The 18,546-nt window shown below is 40.3% G+C and overlaps 1 pseudogene across 1 annotated transcript; it reads left to right on the forward strand.

Moving 5' to 3' along the window:
• Positions 1-17,550: 17,550 nt before the first annotated feature.
• Positions 17,551-18,173, forward strand: LOC309961191 (large ribosomal subunit protein eL33-like; annotated as a pseudogene). Its single transcript has one exon. The product of its transcript is annotated as a large ribosomal subunit protein eL33-like (transcript).
• Positions 18,174-18,546: the final 373 nt, after the last annotated feature.

The following is an 18,546-nucleotide window of genomic DNA, read 5'->3' on the forward strand; positions in this document are numbered from 1 at the left end:
TTTTCTGGTCTCCTTCCTCTCTCCCAGGAGCAAACCAGAAAAATTCCTCTGAGAAGTGTCTCCTTCATTAAGGGATCAGATTCTTAAGATTCAATTGGTTAGACTCTAAGAGTACTAGTGACAGGTATTACAAAAGTGATTTGGCTCTAATTAATAAATTCCTTTTTTCAGAGATCTTATCCCTTTATAAAATTCAATAACAAAATAATGTAATCCTACAGAGAGTTTTTTGCACTGCCAGTTTGAGAAGGCGGTGTAGTTATTTACGGAAGATCTTTAAACAAGAACAGTTTTTACTACTTTGAAATCACTTGCAGATGTTATTCAACATCTTTGCAATTTTGCCATAAGATCAAAACTAAGATATGGTACTTGTAACAGCCATCTGTTTAATGCTTTGTTGAGAAACTTTATTTCTTCTAGTTTTTTAGGATAATTTCTGTGAGTCCAAGTCTCTGCTAAGGTGAATGTTTAAAATCGTTTTCTTCATAAGTACCTAGTACTTCTGAAACTGCTAAAATACATCTCATGGGGCTCTGAAGAGCTCTGGTCCTTTATGTCTCAGCACAGAAAGAATTCAGTGAGAAGCAAAGTGATAGATAAGAAGTGACTTATTAGAATAGGACACTTACGAGGCTTACAAGTGGGCAGGTGAAAGGGTACTACACCCTGAGAACTTCGTGGGCTACAGTTTTCTAATCAAAGGAAAAGTGGGGAGGGGGATAAGACCACCTTCTTCCTCATTCTTGAGTAGATGTCAAGCTTCTATTATCACCTCCTCCTCCATGTCAGGTGGGGGAGTTTCTTGTGGTATGGTAAAGGGGCCTCTGTCCCCGCAGAGGCCTGGGGACAGGCTCTTATATATGGTAAAACTGGAACTGTCATGGTGCTATGGAAATGATCAAAAAGGCAGTAATATATACTAAAAATGGTAAATCATCTCAGATTTCAGTATAATGTCACCTTTTCCTTATACTTTTGTTTTTTAGGGTGCACAGAGGAGCATGTACTAGGAATCATTAACTTACTGAGCTCACTGGGCAGGATGTGGGTCTCATTCTATCATTGTTTTATTGTTTGGGGGCAGGTCTCATGTTTCTGTTGCATGGGGTTTTTATTTTTCTTTTTTGTTTTTTTTCATTTTAAGTAGACTTTATTTTTTAGAACAGTTTTAAGTTCATAGAAAAATTCATCAGAAAGTACAAGAGTTCCCATATACTCCCTGTGTCAATCACATTGCATGGTTTTGTTGCTAAGCAAGCTTGCCTGGCTTTGTGGTTAAGCAAACCTTCTTTCTTGAGTGATCATTAACTTACAGGGGTCTTCCTTACTTTTTTCTTTACTTACAATCCCCTAGTGGGATTTAACTATTTAATCACCTACTTTGTCCATTTAATCTGTCCCTATCATCCCCCCTGCAGGTGTTTACTCTTTTATGCTTAAAAGGGGGGTAAAGGATGACCACCGATTGTTGAACTGAGAAGGGACGCAGGCCTGCCTGGGGAAGGAGTAAAACACCTGGCTGACTGTCCCTTCTCTGTTGGGAGAATTGTAAACCAATGTCACTTTGCTTAGTATCTTTTAGCCCTCTTTGATGTTAAGCATTGGAGGATGAGTTTATGAAAGATGTAAATTAAAAGAAATACAGTAATAAGCATTAGAAAAGTCACTAAAAGAGATTATAAATATGATTTTGGAGATCCAAACCATTTTTTTAAAACAGTTTCCAAATCTGGAAGAGGGTCAATTAAGGTCTCAATCTGTTTGTTTTTGACTAGGTCCAGAACCTCAGTGTTTCATACTTTGGGGTCTATCAAGTCTTTTATCTCAGTTATAGATTTAATCTGTTCTTTATTTTCTGTTAATATCTTTCGGTAATAAGGGTGGCTTCCTTGTCCCTCAAGAAACAGAGGGACAATTTAGTTAATAAGTCCCTTCCATTAAAGAGATAGGACGGTCAGGCACAAACAGAAAGGAATGTAAAAATGATCAGCTTTTGCTGGTGCACAAAAGGGGTTCCAGGAAAGTGTGCCCCTGTCTCTTTCCTGACTCTCCCATTACATATTTTTTAATGATTGGTAAGACTTTCAATCCTTTGGGTTAACACCAAAAGGGTTGCACCAGTGTCTATGAAAAATTCTTTCAAATGGCCCACCGCATCAATGACCACCTGGGACTTGACACTAGTTATGTAAATGGCATCTCTAGGCAGACCCACTTTGGGCCTTGGGCCCCCTCAGTCTTCTGATCGCAAAACCATTTAAGGCCGAGGGGCCTCCGTCACTCTCTGGCATCTGGGGAATTCCCTCTGCCAATGTTCTGGCTGTTTGCAAAGGGCACATCGATCACAATCTTTCCTCCAGTGCCCCTTTTGTCCACACATGGTATACTGGTTTTCTCTGTGTACCCATGGGCCTTGTGGTCTACCACAGCCAAATTGGCCTGGAAAGTCCAGCCTCCTATTTGGTGGTCTCTGAGTGGACAAAGCCACTGCCATCATTTGGGCCTTTTGTATATTTTTCTGGGTGTGTTCAGCCTTTTCAGCTATATCCCTAATATTGAAAACTGAATAAGCCAATTGGAGCAAAGCGTTCATAGGGGTCTGAGGACCAGCAGTTGCTTTTTGAATTTTGTGTCTGATGTCTGGGGCAGACTGGACAATGGCATACGTAGCCAAAGTTGCCTGTCCCTCGGGGGAGGAGGCCTCCACATTCCTATACTTTTTAAAAGCTTCCTCTAATCGCCCTTGAAAACTGCAGGATTTTCTTCTGATCCCTGTTGGACTTCTTTCACTTTTTCATCATTGACAGGTTTTATTGTAAATTTTGTCATACCCTCTATTAAACAATGAATCATATGGGCCCATCTATGCTTATCAATAAAATTTATCTGGCGGTTTCAGTGTGGATCTGACTCTGGGACAGCATTGCTCCCCACCCGCTGAACTGCATGGCCCTGTTGGTCTCAGAGGCAGAACTGTAGGGGCAGTTGGTTGGTAATTTAGGCTGCTGTGGGTGCTAGCTAGGCTGAAAATGGGCCCCTTCGGTAACTCAGGGTACAAAGGAGCTCCTGGATATGGAGGTCTCTCCTCACCCTCGGGTGTGTTTTCCCCTGGGATAATAACCTTGGCTGGAGCAACGGCTCCTACCTGTGAGATAGCCATTGTTTCCTTATTTATTTTCATTTTGGATGCTCTGTCCATTGGTGAAAGTGGGGTGTTAAAATCCCCTACTATGAATGTGTTACAGTCGATTTCCCCTTTTATGGCTGTCAGTATTTGCCTTATGTATTGAGGTGCTCCTATGTTGGGTGCATAAATATTTACAATTGTTATATCTTCTTCTTGGATCGATCCCTTGATCATTATGTAGTGTCCTTCTTTGTCTCTTCTAATAGTCTTTGTTTTAAAGTCTATTTTGTCTGATATGAGAATTGCTACTCCAGCTTTCTTTTGGTTTCCATTTGCATGAAATACCTTTTTCCATCCCCTTACTTTCAGTCTGTATGTGTCTCTAGGTCTGAAGTGGGTCTCTTGTAGACAGCAAATATATGCGTCTTGTTTTTGTATCCATTCAGCCAATCTGTGTCTTTTGGTGGGAGCATTTAGTCCATTTACATTTAAGGTAATTATCGATATGTGTGTTCCCATTCCCATTTGCTTAATTGTTTTGGGTTCGTTATTGTAGGTCTTTTCCTTTTTTTGTGTTTCTTTCCTAGATAAGTTCCTTTAGCAGTTGATGTAGAGCTGGTTTGGTGGTGCTGAACTCTCTCAGCTTTTGCTTGTCTGTAAAGGTTTTAATTTCTCCATCAAATCTGAATGAGATCCTTGCTGGGTAGAGTAATCTTGGTTTCAGGTTTTTCTCCTTCAACACTTTCAATATGTCCTGCCACTCCCTTCTGGCTTGCAGAGTTTCTGCTGAAAGATCAGCTGTTAACCTTATGGGGATTCCCTTGTGTGTTATTTGTTGTTTTTCCCTTGCTGCTTTTAATATGTTTTCTTTGTATTTAATTTTTGACAGTTTGATTAATATGTGTCTTGGCATATTTCTCCTTGGATTTATCCTGTATGGGACTCTCTGTGCTTCCTGGACTTGATTAACTATTTCCTTTCCCATATTAGGGAAGTTTTCAACTATAATCTCTTCAAATATTTTCTCAGTCCCTTTCTTTTTCTCTTCTTCTTCTGGAACCCCTATAATTCGAATGTTGGTGCGTTTAATGTTGTCCCAGAGGTCTCTGAGACTGTCCTCAGTTCTTTTCATTCTTTTTTCTTTATTCTGCTCTGCAGTAGTTATTTCCACTATTTTATCTTCCAGGTCACTTATCCGTTCTTCTGCCTCAGTTATTCTGCTATTGATCCCATCTAGAGTATTTTTCATTTCATTTATTGTGTTGTTCATCATTGTTTGTTTCATCTTTAGTTCTTCTAGGTCCTTGTTAACTGATTCTTGCATTTTGTCTATTCTATTTCCAAGATTTTGGATCATCTTTACTATCATTATTCTGAATTCTTTTTCAGGTAGACTGCCTATTTCCTCTTCATTTGTTAGGTCTGGTGGGTTTTTATCTTGCTCCTTCATCTGCTGTGTGTTTTTCTGTCTTTTCATTTTGCTTATCTTACTGTGTTTGGGGTCTCCTTTTTGCAGGCTGAAGGTTCATAGTTCCTGTTGTTTTTTGTGTCTGTCCCCAGTGGCTAAGGTTGGTTCAGTGGGTTGTGTAGGCTTCCTGGTGGAGGGGACTAGTGTCTGTGTTCTGGTGGATGAGGCTGGACCTTGTCTTTCTGGTGGGCAGGTCCACGTCTGGTGGTGTGTTTTGGGGTGTCTGTAGACTTATTATGATTTTGGGCAGCCTCTCTGCTAATGGGTGGGGTTGTGTTCCTGTCTTGCTAGTTGTTTGGCATAGGATGTCCAGCACTGTAGCTTGCTGGCCGTTGAGTGAAGCTGGATGCTGGTGTTGAGATGGAGATCTCTGGGAGATTTTCGCTGTTTGATACTATGTGCAGCTGGGAGGCCTCTTGTGGACCAGTGTCCTGAAGTTGGCTCTCCCACCTCAGAGGCACAGCACTGACTCCTGGCTGCAGCACCAAGAGCCTTTCATCCACAGGGCTCCTTAATTTGGGATGATTTGTTGTCTATTCATGTATTCCACAGATGCAGGGTGCATCAAGTTGATTGTGGAGCTTTAATCCGCTGCTTCTGAGGCTGCCGGGAGAGATTTCCCTTTCTCTTCTTTGTTCTCACAGTTCCCAGGGGCTCAGCTTTGGATTTGGCCCCGCCTGTGCGTGTAGATCGCCGGAGAGCGTCTGTTCTTTGCTCAGACAGGACGGGGTTAAAGGAGCCGCTGATTCTGAGGCTCTGGCTCACTCAGGCCGGGGGGTAGGGTGGGTCACGGAGTGTGGGGCGGGCCTGCGGCGGCAGAGGCGGCGTGACGTTGCACCAGCTTGAGGCGGCGGCCGGCGTGACGTTGCACCAGCGTGAGGCGGCGGCCGGCGTGACGTTGCAGCAGCGTGAGGCGGCGGCCGGCGTGACGTTGCAGCAGTCTGAGGCGCGCCGTGCGTTCTACCGGGGAAGCTGTTCTTGGATCCCGGGACCCTGGCAGTGGCGGGCTGCACAGGCTCCCCGGAAGGGGTTGTGGATAGTGACCTGTGTTCGCACACAGGCTTCTTGGTGGCGGCAGCAGCAGCCTTAGCGTCTCATGCCCGTCTCTGGGGTCCGCGCTGTTAGCCGCGGCTCGCGCCCGTCTCTGGAGCTCTCTTAAGCAGCGCTCTGAATCCCCTCTCCTCGTGCACCAGGAAACAAAGAGGGAAGGAAAAGTCTCTTGCCTCTTCGGCAGCTCCAGACTTTTCCCCGGACTCCCTCCCGGCTAGCCGTGGCGCACTAACGCCCTTCAGGCTGTGTTCACGCCGCCAACCCCAGTCCTCTCCCGGCGCTCCGACAGAAGCCGGAGCCTCAGCTCGCAGCCCCGCCCGCCCCGGCGGGCGAGCAGACAAGCCTCTCGGCTGGTGAGTGCCGGTCGGCCCTGATCCGCTGCGCTGGAATCTCCCCGCTTTGTCCTCCGCACCCCTGTTGCCGTGCTCTCCTCCGCGGCTCCCAAGCTCCCCCCTCCGCCACCCGAAGTCTCCGCCCGCGAAGGGGCTCCTAGTGTGTGGACACTTTTCCTCCTTCACAGCTCTCTTCCGCTGGTGCAGGCCCCGTCCCTATTCTTTTGTCTCTGTTTATTCTTTTTTCTTTTGCCCTACCCAGGTACGTGGGGGGGTTTCTTCCCTTTTGGGAGGTCTGAGGTCTTCTGCCAGCGTTCAGTAGGTGCTCCGTAGGAGTTGTTGCACGCGTAGATGTATTTCTGGTGTATCTGTGGGGAGGAAGGTGATCTCCGCGTCTTACTCTTCCGCCATCTTCCCGGAAGTCCTGAGATAGCCATTGTTGAACAGCCTTTTCCATGGATACAGCAGCTTCCATCAGAGCAATAGTTTTCTATTCAAAAGTTTCATTCCCTTTGTCAAAATCTACCATGCAATTTAATGAAGATTTGTAGTTACAACTATAGATGTTATCCCGTCCAAAGTAGTCTCCCAATGAGGTGTTAACACCTGAGAAGTTGCCACAAAGGAATAGTACAGAAGGTGTCCCCAGTGGTGTTGACAATGGGCAAGAACTTGTCTGACTGCAAATTGGAAATAAAGGGTCAGCATTTGTAAGGGTTGGAGGGAGAGGAAGACTGACATCAGGACTCAGGAAGTCCTCTGTTGGGCACTTCTAGTAATTAGGGGGAAAGTACCTTAAGTCATGGAAGTTCATTCCCTTCAGTTTTCTTGGGCATCATGTACTTAAGAATATCTGATAAGAGGCTGGTTTTATCTAGGTTGGACATAGTCCTTTAAACAATTTTTGTCTAGTATGTATAATCCCCTGGTTACAGATTATGGGCATCTAACCTTCATCCAAAGATAGATTACAGTGACCAGCATCAGAAACAAGTTTAGAATATCTTCTTAATAACTCAGTTAAGCTTTACAATAATATAACATAGCAAGAAAGAACTATTTGAAAAGTAAGTTTTAGACAGTAGGTACTGACCTCAATTAGCAAAACTAACATTTAATATCATCTATTAAAACGTAATTTCTTTTTCTCTAAAATTACCCTTGATCTTACCAAACATAGCCAAATTAAGATTAATTTGTTTAAAAAATAAATCAGGTTAATTGATCACACAGGCTTGTATAATTTGTCCAATAAAGTGGTTGCCTTGATTACTAAAAATTGTAGAAAGTATACTCCAAGTGAAAAACATATTTTTAACCTTTCTTTTTTTCACTATGAAGGCATCAGTCTTGTAGCCAAGAAAGGCTTTAACCCATTAAATAGAAAATGAGGCTTGCCAGGAAGCTGGGAAGATCCAAGTGACCATCTTAGATTTCTCATAGCCCTGACTGTTTAATTTATGCTATTGTTTACACATTTTATTTTCTCTCATTTAGGAGCAGACCGTAACCATACTACAAGGACATCAGGATGGCAAAAGTCTTGACAATAGGGGTGAGTTTTCTTTCTGACAATTTACAACAAATATAAACTTACTGACTTTTAGTAAAGCCAGGTACAATAAAGTATTATACTTAATGTTGATGACTCTAAAGACATGTCTGTGTTATAAAGCAGAAACTAACACACCATTGTAAAGCAATTATACTCCAATAAAGATGTTTAAAAAATTGAAGTAAAAAGAAAAAAATACATTTCTGTATTAATTAACAAACCTTAATAGTTAAGTTTACAGGCTTGAGTTGAAACAGGGATAGACACAGAATGTAGGAGAAAAGTCTCAGAATTAAGAAGGAGCGTATAGATTGCTAAATCCTGTCAGAAGCAACCCAGACAGTTAAATTTCTTCCTTTTCACGTAACATTTCCTTTGTCTCCTGCACCAGCAATAAGATCCCTTCCTCATCTCTAAACATCCACACCACCTTTCTATGGCAACCCACGTTGATTGCCACCATTCCTCTGGTTCCCTGTCTTTAGACATCCATACCATCGTTCCTCTGGTCTGTACCTAGGTACCCAATCAGAGCCCCAAAGCATTTGGGGTTGATCAGCCTGTCTAAAATGGGCAGTCATTGACTGAGTGTCCTCTCCAGAGCTCCTGGCTTGTGGAGTCCCATGGCCCTATTAGGACCTGACCCCTGACCTTCTTATTTACCACGTCTCATCTGGGTCGCCAGCTGAAACCGTTAAAATATGTCTCAGGGGGCTCTGAGGAACTCCTGTTCTTTATGTCTCAGTGAAGAAAGAATTCAGTGAGAGGCCAGTGATAGATAAAAAGTGATTTATTAGGGACTTCCCTGGTGGCACAGTGGTTGCGAGTCTGCCTGCCGACACGGGTTCGTGCCCCGGTCCGGGAAGATCCCACATGCCGCAGAGCGGCTGGGCCCGTGAGCCATGGCCGCTGAGCCTGCGCATCCGGAGCCTGTGCTCTGCAACGGGAGGGGCCCCAGCAGTGAGAGGCCCGCGTACCACAAAAAAAAAAAAAAAAACTGATTTATTAAAATAGGACACCTAGGAGGCTTACAGGCAGGGGAGTGAGAAGGTGCCTCACCCTGAGAACTTAGTGGGCTACACTTTTTATAATCAAGGAAAAGTGGGGAGGGGACACTTCTTCCTCATTCTTGGGTAGACATCAAGCTTCCATCATCAGCTTCTCCTCCACGTCAGGTGGGGGAGTTTCCTTGTCCCTCCATGATCAAGGTGGGACTGTCATGGTGCAGTGGAAATGAGCAAAAAGGCATTAACATATACTAAAGATGGTTAATCATCTTGGATTTCGGTGTAATGTCACCTTTTCCTTACATTTTTGTTTTTACTGTGTGCAGAAGAGCATGTCCTAGGAATTGTTAACTTTCTGAGCTCACTGGGCAGGATGTGGGTCTCAAGCCACTATTATCATATCGTTTTGAGGCGTGTCTCATGTTTCTGTTGCATGGTTTTGTTTCTAAGCAAGCCTGCTTGGCTTTGTGGTTAAGCAAACCTGCCTTCTTGAGTGATCATCAACTTAACAGGAGTCTTCCCATACTTTTTCTCTACTAACAATCCCCTAGTGAGATTAACTATCTAATCACCTACTTTGTCCCTTTACTCTGTATCACTTGTGGGGTTTTAAGTCTCTCTTTACTCCTAGATGCGATTGTAAGCTCTACAAGGGCAAGAATCCCGGTGTGTGGTTTCATGCTTTTGCTCATCACTTGGCAAAATGTCTGGCACACGGTAGAGTTTTGCAGTGGAGGGAAAACTTCCCTCTTCCCTTCTAAATTCTTCTGGCTGGTTTAATAGTTAAATTGACATGAGGTAGATGAATAGGAGATAATCAAATTTTAATTTCACACATATGGGAGTTTACAGAAATATGAGACTCAAAGAAATGACTAAAGCAGGCAGCTTTTATTCCTTTTAGACAAAGAAGCGATAAATTTGTGAAGAATTGACAAGACAAGGAGACTTAGGTTTGGGTACTAATTAGTGGGGAAACTAAGCAGAGCTTGTTTACATAACCTCTGGTTCCTGAATTCCCTGTTTCTGGCAATAAAGATGTGTCTCTACTTCCTGATCAGAGAGGGTGCCCTTCACATGGGAGATTTAGCATTGCTTTGAGGAGGGCAGAGAGGAGGGTCAGAGCGTCTTTCCTGCATTGGCTGTTTCTCAAGTAACTTTACTTCAGAATAATCAATATGCCAAAGTGACATTTTGGGGGCAACCCCCCCGATTGCACCAATTTCCGTAAATATAGGTTGAATAAATAAATGAATGAATGAACAAAATTTTTAAGATTTCTTACAGAATAAAAATGGCAAAAACTCCCTGTAATTCTTTTTTAGAGAAAGGAAATCAAGATGTTAATATCTGCCTAGTTGCCCAGTCTTTAAAAAATTAAAACCATAGTTTTTATGGTAATTATAAACATTTTATGGTAATTATAAACATTGTAATTACGATTTGGCACTAATCATAATCACATAATCATAATGCCTAATTATGATTTGACATTAAAATAAAATGTTATGGAGAAAAGGAAAAAAACAGACCAGTGAGGCCTAATTTGAATTATTTTGATAACTACTGATATTTCTTTTTACAACTCACATCAGAACAATGATTATTGGTGAAAAACAGTATAGGAGTAACCTGTTATCATTTGTATAAATGTAGGTAGAATTTTCACAAGACCCTTTTGTTAGAAATCAATGCACAACTGCGTCCCTCCTCTCTCCTCCCCCCGTAAAAGGCATTTTAACACAAGGTCCAAGAGGGTGAACTCTGGAGCCAGGCTGCCTGAACCCACACCTCAGCTCTGTACCTTCCAGGTCATAACTCTGTGGGCAAGCTGCACAGCCCTCATCAGCTCAGTTTCTCACTTGGAAAATAGAGATGATAATGTACCTACACCTAGTGTTACTTACTATTTCTAGAGGTCTTGAACAGTGCTCAGTCTTCTCCTGCCTCCTCAATTCCCATTCCTTCCTTCCTTCCTACCTACATTTCTCTTTCTTTCTTTCTTTATCTTTCTTTCTTTCTTTCTTTCTTTCTTTCTTTCTTTCTTTCTTTCTTTCTTTCTTTCTTCTTTTCTTTTCTTTCTTTTCTTCTTTCTTTCTTTCTCTTTCAAAGTGGTAGCCCCTTAATTGCTGCTTCTTTCTATAATAATTTCCTAATCTACTTTATATTAATTTGAAACATATGAAATGTGTTCATGGTTGAAGGGAAGCAGAAAATGCCATCCCAAAATATGCCTCCTGGGCAAAAGGATTATTTTAAGCTGATTATTTTTAACAAATAGCAGACAGAGGAAATGCTCTGAAAACTGAGTAGACGTTGCCCTTTTGTGAGGGGTGTTTACATTTATAAGGGCAATCTCCATTTGTAGGGTGTCTCCGTCTCTGTACCAGGAAGAGGAGGATGACTAAATCTCTAGAAACTCTTATCAATGGAGAAGGCAAGGACTTAAATCTGCATAACAACCTTTCCCTTGTTTACTGTGCTTTCCTTGGTCATCTGCTATAACTGGACTCCTCGCTCACAGCATCCTCTTTTGTCTTTAGCTGAAGGTCATATTTAAGGTGGTAGCTTGGGCCATTTCAGGGAGTTATTTAGTTCTCCTGGGTATCACCCACATATACGGGAGGCGTACATGTTATTAAACTTCTGGGTTTTTTTTTTCTCTCTTGTTAATCTGTCTTTTTATTACAGAGGGGTATATCAGCCAAGAACCTAGAAGTGTAGAGGGGAAAAGATTTTTCCTTCTCTACAATGTTTTGTTGGTTTTTTTTTTGCGGTCCGCGGGTCTCTCACTGCTGTGGCCTCTACCGCTGTGGAGCAACAGGCTCCGGACGCGCAGGCTCAGCGGCCATGGCTCACGGGCCCAGCCGCTCCGCGGCATGTGGGATCTTCCCGGACCAGGGCACGAATCCATGTCCCCGGCATCAGCAGGCAGACTGTCAACCACTGCGCCACCAAGGAAGCCCTCTCTTACTGTTTTTAAGAGTCTTTAACTTTAGTTTTCACTATTTTAATTATCATATGTCTCAGTGTGAACCTCTTTAAGTTCCTCTTTGTGGCACACTGTGATTTCTATGACTGTATGTCTGTTTTCTTTCTCAGGTAAGGAAGGGTTTCAGATATTATTTCTTCAAATAAGTTCTTTGTGACTTTCTCTCTCTCTTCTCCTTCTGGGACCCCTATATAGTGCAAATGTTAGTATGCTAATGTTGTCCCAGAGGTTGCTTAAAATATCCTCATTTTTTACAAATTCTTTTTTTTCTTTTTTCTGCTCCACTTCAATGATTTCCCCCCACCGTGCCTTCCAGTTTGCTGATCTATTCCTCTGTATCATCTAATCTATTGATTCCTTCTAGTGTATTTAAATTTTAGTTATCATTTTCTTCAGCTCCATTTGGTTCTTCTTTATATTTTCTAACTCTTTGTTAAAATTCTCCCTGTGTTCATTCATTCTTCTCCTAAGTTTGTTGAGTCTCTTTATAATCCTTACCTTGGACTCTTTATTGAGTAAATTGCTTATCTCCACTTCACTTAGTTCTTTTTCTGAGGTTTTGTCTTGTTTCTTCATTTGGAACCAATTTCTCTCTCCTCATTTTGCCTAATTCTTTGTGTTTATTTTTTATGTATTAGGTAGATTAGTTATATTTCCTGAACTTTGAGAAGTGGCCTTATGAGGTAGATATCCTATGAGACCCAACAGCTCACTCCCCTCTGTTCACCAGATGTATATACTCTGGAGGTGTCCTCTGTGTGGGCTGTGTGCACCCTTCTGTTGTGATGGGGCCAATTATTGCGAGTGTGCTGGTATGTTGTGCTGGCCCCCAGTCCAGAGGGCTGCCAGGCCATGCCTCATGTGGCTGCATGGCCCAAGGGATCCCAAGGCTGTGACCAGTCTGCTGATGTCTTGGGCCATCTCCTCCATGGGCTCCATTGGCTGGGGGGTATGGGCCAAGTCTGGTGGTGTCCCACTGTCGGGCAGGATTGGGCCCACAGGCAGCTGGCTATGGGTCTTGGGACAGGGGCAGGACTGGTGCTGGCTTGCTGGTGGGTGGGGCCTCTGGCCTTAGGGCCTGAAGGGGTTCAGAGTTGGTGCTGGCCTGCTAATGGGCTGGTAAGTCCCATACACTAACTGCATAGAGGGAGGACTCTAACAGGGCACTTGCCACCACTGACGTCCTCGTTGCAGACGAGCTCCCCAACGTGTGTCCCATCATCATTCGTATCCCTAGGAGCAGTCTGAGTTGTCACCTGCCTCTCCAGAAGGCTCTCCAAAATCGGCAAGCGGGTCTGACCCAGGCTCCTTTCAAATTACTGTCCTGTCTCTGCACTGGAATTTGGAGCATGTGAGATTTTGCACACTCCCTTGAAAAGTGAAGTCTCTTCTTCCCACAACCCTCTGACTCTCCCGTATGTAAGCCCCCACTGCCTTCAAAGGCAGACATTCTGGGGTCTAGATGGGTTTTTGTTTTGTTTTGTATTTTTTGTTTTTGTTTTTGTTTTTTGCTACAAGCCCCCTGTGATGGGGATTCTGACATGGGAGCTTGGGCCCCTCACTCCTTGGAGAGATCCTCTGAAATTGTGATTATCTTCTTGTTTTGGGGTCACCTCTCCCAGAGTTTCGTTAGATACCTCCTCTTTACTCCTCCTATCTATCTTGTGGTGGTTCCTTCCTTATATATTTAATAGTGGAAAATCTTACCTGGTAGTCTTCAGGTTGTTTTCATAGCTAGTTACTCTGTATATAGTTGTAATTTTGGTGTGCCCATGGGAAGAGGTGAACTTGGGGTGTTCCTGTCATACCATATTGGTCACACCTCTTATGCATCTCTTTTACATTCTAGTATTGATTATAACAAACAAATTCAATAACTAATTTTACATTATGTCTTCTTTTATTGGGCTTTTGTCTCCCTGAATATCCAGCATTATTCAAAATCAGGTTCACTCTTGTCACCTAACTAATTTGTAAAAATTTAAAATACAACATTAAATATATTTTTTCTTTTCAATCTACTCTTCTGCAAATAGTAACTCCACTATGCCACTAACTGTGATGATTATGTGACACAAAGCGGTAGATTTTTACTAGATTTTAGCGTAATAATTTATACATTAGCATTATGAATTTAATTGTAGCAGAAGTCTAAAACCATTAGTAACATGCATTCATTACTATTTCAGAGAAACTGTAATCCAGTCTTTCCTAAACTCTATCCTTCATGGAGAACCATATACAAAATAAGTGAGGTAAATTGTGAGTACAACATTGAGAACAACTATCTACCAATGAATTGGATAACCTAGAAGAAATGAATAAAATTCCTAGAAACATAAGAATTGTTTCTACCAGGACTGAATCATGAAGAAATAAAAGATTTGAACATATCAGTAATGTGTAAAGGTGTTAATCAGTAATCAAAAGCTCCCAACAAAGAAAAATACAGGACCAGATGGCTTCAGAGGGTAAAATCTACCATATACTTATAAAATAATTGATGCCAATTCTTCTCAAATGCCTCCAAAAAATTGAAAAAGAAAGAACCCTCCCAAACTCAATTTATGAAGCCACTATCACTCTGATATCAAGGCCAGACAAAGACACTGCAAGAAAACAAAACTACAGGCCAATATCCCTGATGAACATAGATGTAAAAATCCTCAATAAAAGACTAGCAAACAAAATTTAACAGCACATTAGAAGGACTGTACACCAAGACCAAGTGAAGTTTATCCCTCAGAGGAAATAGTGGTTCAACCTATGCAAGTCAGTAATGTGATATAGCAACACTAATCAAATAAAGGACATTAGCAACTCCATAGATGCAGAAAAATTTTTTGACAAAACTCAACACAGTTTCATGATAAAAACTTTCTACAAATGGAAGAAATTTGTCTTAACACAACAAAGACTATATGTGAAAAGACCACAGCTATTAGCATAATCAATAGTGAAAAAGTGAAAAATTTTTTCTTAGACCAGGGATAAGGCAAGAATTCCCACTTTTCCCGCTTCCATTCAACATAGTACTAGAAGTCTAAGATCAATTAAGCAAGAAAAATGAATAAAACGATGATGGAAAAAATTGAAGAAGACACAAATAAATGGAAATACATTCTGTGTTCATGGATTAGAAAATTTAATATTGTTAAGGTGTTATACTATACAAGGTGGTCAACAGATTCAATGCAATCCCTCTCAAAGCACTGGTGACGCTCTTTACAGAAATAATAATAACTATTCTAAAATCCATATAAAACCATGAAAGACACTGAGTAGTGAAAGCAATCTTGAGCAAGAAGAACAAAACTGGAAATATCATGCTTCTTGATTTCAAAATATAGTATATCACAGCTATAATCAAAATAGTATGGTAGTGGCATAAAAACAGACATATAGCCCAATGGAACAGAATGGAGGGGCCAAAGATAAATGGTCAGCTGATCTTGGACAAGGTTGCCAAAAATACGCAATGGAGAAAGGACAGTCTCTTTAACAAATGATGCTGGGAAAAAATTGATATCTGTTTGCAGAAAATGAAATTGGACTCTTATCTTACAGCATGCACACAAATAAACTCAGAATGGATTAAATATTTAAACATAAGGCCTGGAATTGTAAAACTTTTAGAAGAAAACATAGTGAAAAACTTCATGACATTGGTCTTGGAAATAATTTCTTAGATATGACATCAAAAGGATAGGCCAAAAAGCAAAAATACAAAAGACAAGTGGGACTGCATCAGACTAAAAAGTTTCTTCACGGCAAAGGAAACCATCAAAGAGTGAAAAGATAATCTATAGAATAAGAGAAAGTATTTGCACATCATCTGTCTGATAATGGATTCATATCCAAAATATATAAGGAACTCCTATAACTCAATAACAAAAAAATAACCAAATTTTTAAAAATTGGCAAAGGTCTTGAACAGACATTTCTCCAAGGAAGAATCAACAGGGGAAAATTAAATCAGTCACAATAATACATCACACCTGTTAGGAAGGCTACTATCAAAAAAAAGAAAACAAAACCCAAAAGATGTTATCTTGACAACACTTATTAGTGTTGTCAAGGATGTGGAGAAACTAGTTCCTTGTACACTGTTGGTGGGAATGTAAAATGGTGCAGCCACTATGGAAAACAGTATGACAGTTCCTCAAAAATTTAAAAACTGAATTAACATAAGATCTAGCAATCCCACAGAAGTATACATCCAAAATAATTAAAATCCGGACCTTCAAGAGATATATGCACTCCCATATTCATTGCAGCATTATTCATAATTTCAAAACTATTGAAACAGTCTAAATATCTATCCACAGATCAATGAATAAAGAAAATGTGATTTATACATACATCAGTCAGCCTTTAAAGAGAAATAAATCCTGCCATAGATGACAACATATATGCAAGTGGAGGACATTATGCTAAGTGAAATAATCCAGTCACAGAAGGACAAATACTGCATGATTCTCCTCATATAAATTATCTCAAACAGTCAAGCCCATAGAAACAAAAATAGGACGATGGTTGCCAGAAACAGCATGGAGGGGAAATGGGGAGTTGCCATTTAACTGGTATAATATTTCAGTATGTAAGATACATAAGTTCTAGAGATCTGCTGTATAACCATGTACTTATGCATAACAATACTGTGTATTTAAAATTTTGTTATGAGGGTAGATCTAATGTTTCGTGGTCTTTACCATAATTTTATTTTTAAATCTACGGGGAAAAAAGTAGAAACCACTAGTCTGTAATTTGATTATAAAAGTAGAAACCAGTAAACATTAGTACACATTCATTAATTTTAGAGTCTAAAATTTAGAAATTTTAAAATTTTGTTTCCTTCTGGGTTCAATGCCCTATTCCTCGCAAAGAATCCTTCTAGTATTACTTCAAGTGGATTTTCCTTTTCCATACTCCATCAGTTATTTTCAGAATATATTCCAGTTTTTCTAAATTCTCAATTACTTTATCTATTTTATTTATTCTTTACCTGTGTTTTGGACAATCGTCTGTTTACCTTCTCCACCGTGGAGGGCTTTGTTTCTGCAGGACTGCTGCATAGATATATGTGTGGAGGGGTAAACTTCATTGCTTATCTGGATTAGATGCACTGTTTCTTAGATTACAAACGTTTCTTAGTTAACGTCCTCATAACCAGAAGTAATTTACTAAGGAATGGTTTGTGCAAAATAGGCTTATCTTAGCATGTTGAAAAAAGGTTTTTTTCTATTTTTACATTAATTTATCATTTTAAAACCATAACAATGTAAAACAATCTTTCCTCAGGACACTGATTTTTAGCATTCATTGTTGTTGGTGAGAAGTCTTACATTAGTCTGGTTTTTGTTCTTTTGTAAATAAACTCTTTTATTTCTTCCTTGGAAGGATTTAAAATCTTTTCATTATTGATGTTCTGAAATTCCACAATCATATATCTTCTCTTGGTTACTTGTTTGTATGTTTATTTAGTTACTGTTCTGGGTAGACCTTTAAATATGAAGGCTTGGGTCTTTCAATTCTAGCAAATGCTTTTATATTATCTCTTTTATAGTTTCCTTATCTACATTTTCTTTATCCTTTTTCTTTAGAATTTCTAGAATTGGAAGGTAGACTATTTCATTCATGTGTGTATTTTATTTCTCATATCTTTTTTTCATTTTTTTTAAATTGGAATAAAATTGCTTTACAATGTTGTGTTAGTTTCTGCTGTACAATGAAGTGAATCAGCTATATGTATACATGTATCCCCTCCCTCTTGGACCTCCCTCCCACCACCCCCATCCCACCCATCTAGGTCATATATCTTTTGAATTTAATCAATCAAGAAATGTTCAGGCATAAGTATTTTGACTACTTGTACACTGCATTTCTTTTTTATCTTCAGTCTTGCTTTGGATTTATATTAACTTCTGCAATCATCATTTTAATCTCAGAAATTTTTCCTTTTTCACTGAACAAACGTGCTGTTCTTGTTCTATGTATGCAATGTCATTAAGTGAGTCTGAGGTACTAATTTTTTTTTAAATTTTCTCTTCCTTGAATTATCCTTGTCTCCTTCAGTCTTTTTTTTTCAGTTTGAAATTTCTCTTTTATGTCCAAAGCACTTAAATATTGGATACTTCTGGTTTGTCCAATGAAGGATTGAGACAAAACAAAAGGTTGATTTGAGGCTGGTGTATTGAACTTACTTTTTGATGATTAGGCATCACTTTAAGATGTTTCAGCGGTAGCTCTTTTAGCCATCTTAGAGCCTGTGGAGGCCTGCTGGCAGCAGGACTTCTAAAATGACAAATATGTCTGGAAGGCTGTGGTCCAAGGCCATTTTTTCTGGCTATAAGCTCTGTCTACGGAACAAGAGGGAGTGCACAAGTCTTCTGAAAATTGAATGTGTATATGCTCGAGACGAAACTGAATTCTGTCTAGACAAGAGACGTGCTATGTGTACAAAGAAAAGAACAACATAGTAACTCCTGGCGGAAAACCTAACAAAACCAGAATAATCTGGGGAAAGATAACTCATGCTCATGGAAAAGTGGTGTGGTTCATGACAAATTCCAAAGTAATCTTCCTGCTAAGGCCATTGGACACAGAACCCAAGTGATGCTGTACCCTTCAAGGATTTAAACTTACTGAAAAGTAAATAAATAAAAATGTGGATTTGTTCTCTTGAAAATAAATAAAAAGATGTTTGACTGGTAAACTATGATGGGACACTTCCTTCTAGTTGACAATATTGAGACCATTGCCCAGATCAAGATCCCAAGCCAGAATATGCATTCAATTTCCGTTCATTCAGAGAAAAACTATTAGATTTTTGTGCTTTGGTTTCTTTGTTGAGGAGAGAGAGTTAAACAATTTGGGAGGCCATTGTGAAAGGAATATCTGTATGTGTGTTATAAATATACTTATATCTGTATATGTTCAAAGTATTTTTAATGATTTTGGAACTCATTGTTGACAACAGTATATCCAGTTCAAACAAAAATGATTGAATCAT

The sequence above is a fragment of the Leucopleurus acutus genome (genome assembly GCF_964270905.1).
Source record: "Leucopleurus acutus genome assembly, chromosome: 4".
Taxonomy (NCBI): Eukaryota; Metazoa; Chordata; class Mammalia; order Artiodactyla; family Delphinidae; genus Leucopleurus; species Leucopleurus acutus.